Below are 1,362 nucleotides of genomic sequence, written 5' to 3'. Positions count from 1 at the left end.
TATCATATATACTTAGAGTAGAATGAACACCTGGAGTCCAAGATGTGAACTTACCCAAAAACACAGTGGACGTCAGTGGTGGAACCAGGATTCAAGCCTGGACTGTCTAATACCCAAGTCCATGCTAATGACCCTCCATGCCATAGGCTTTCCACTCCAGCTCAGCTCTTGGAACTCAGTTCTCTTTCTTTAGCATTCCTCTCCCATCCATACACACACTGTCCCTGGTGGCTAGCAGTGCCCAGCACAGTAAGTGCTCCACGTGTGTTTACTGAATGGGTGAAAGTAAATGACTATGACATCCTCTTATAGTGATGAAAGCCTCCTTTTTTTCTTGGACTGTCCCCATTGGGGAAGAGAAGCAGCTGGCAACCCTCCTCCCCACCTCCTAGCATCCTCTTCCTGCTAAATAATCATGTGGAAGGCTTTCCTCCCTCTCCCTGGGGGAATCAGGCTGCTGCTGCTTTTTTTTTTTTTTTTTTCCCAGAGATCTAGGAGAGACACAATGATGACTCATCTTCAATGAACATTTGGAGACATGTCAGGGCCGCTGGTGCTTTTAAGGGCTCTGTTAATATCCATCAGTGGGATCATTTCCAAATAATGGCCTTGGATAAGTATATTAGTTTACTAGGGCTGCTGTAACAAAATACCACAAACCAGGTGACTTAACATAAAAATTTACTCTCACAATTCAGGAGACCAGAAGTCCAAAATCAAAGTGCCAGCAGGATTGGTTCTTTCCTGTGGGTGAAGAGGGAAAATCTAATCAGTGCCTCTCTCCTAGCTTTTGGTGGTTGCCAGCAATCCTTGGCTTAGTCGTGTATCACTCCAATCTCTGCCTCCATCATCACACAGCATTCCCTGTATGTCTGTGTCCAACTTGCCCTCTTCTTATAAGGATACTAGTCCTATTGGAGTAGGACCCACTCTAATCCAGTAAAGTGAAAGTGAAAGTCACTCAGCCATGTCCACTATACAATCCATGGAATTCTCCAGGCCAGAATACTGGAGTGGGTAGCCTTTTCCTTCTCCAGGGGATCTTCCCAACCCAGGGATCAAACCCAGGTCTCTCGCATTGCAGGCAGATTCTTTACCAGCTGAACCCACAGTGAAGCTCTAAAACCTCATCTTAACTTGGTTATGTCTACAAAGACACTAGGTTTTTAAAAGGTGTTTGTGTTCCAAGGCTCATTACTGGCTCCTCCAAGCTTCCATAGGCTGGTCCAGTATTTGAGGGACTTTGGCACTTCAGACAAATCTAGAACCATCCCCTCTCTGACAGTGCAATCCTGCAGCCTTTCTTCCCTTTAGTCACATCCATTGACTAATCTTGGAAGCATCACTTCTCTGAATCCTGCA

The sequence above is a fragment of the Bos javanicus genome, chromosome 2 (genome assembly GCF_032452875.1).
Source record: "Bos javanicus breed banteng chromosome 2, ARS-OSU_banteng_1.0, whole genome shotgun sequence".
Lineage (NCBI taxonomy): Eukaryota > Metazoa > Chordata > Mammalia > Artiodactyla > Bovidae > Bos > Bos javanicus.
Note: the sequence above shows the minus strand (reverse complement) of the source record.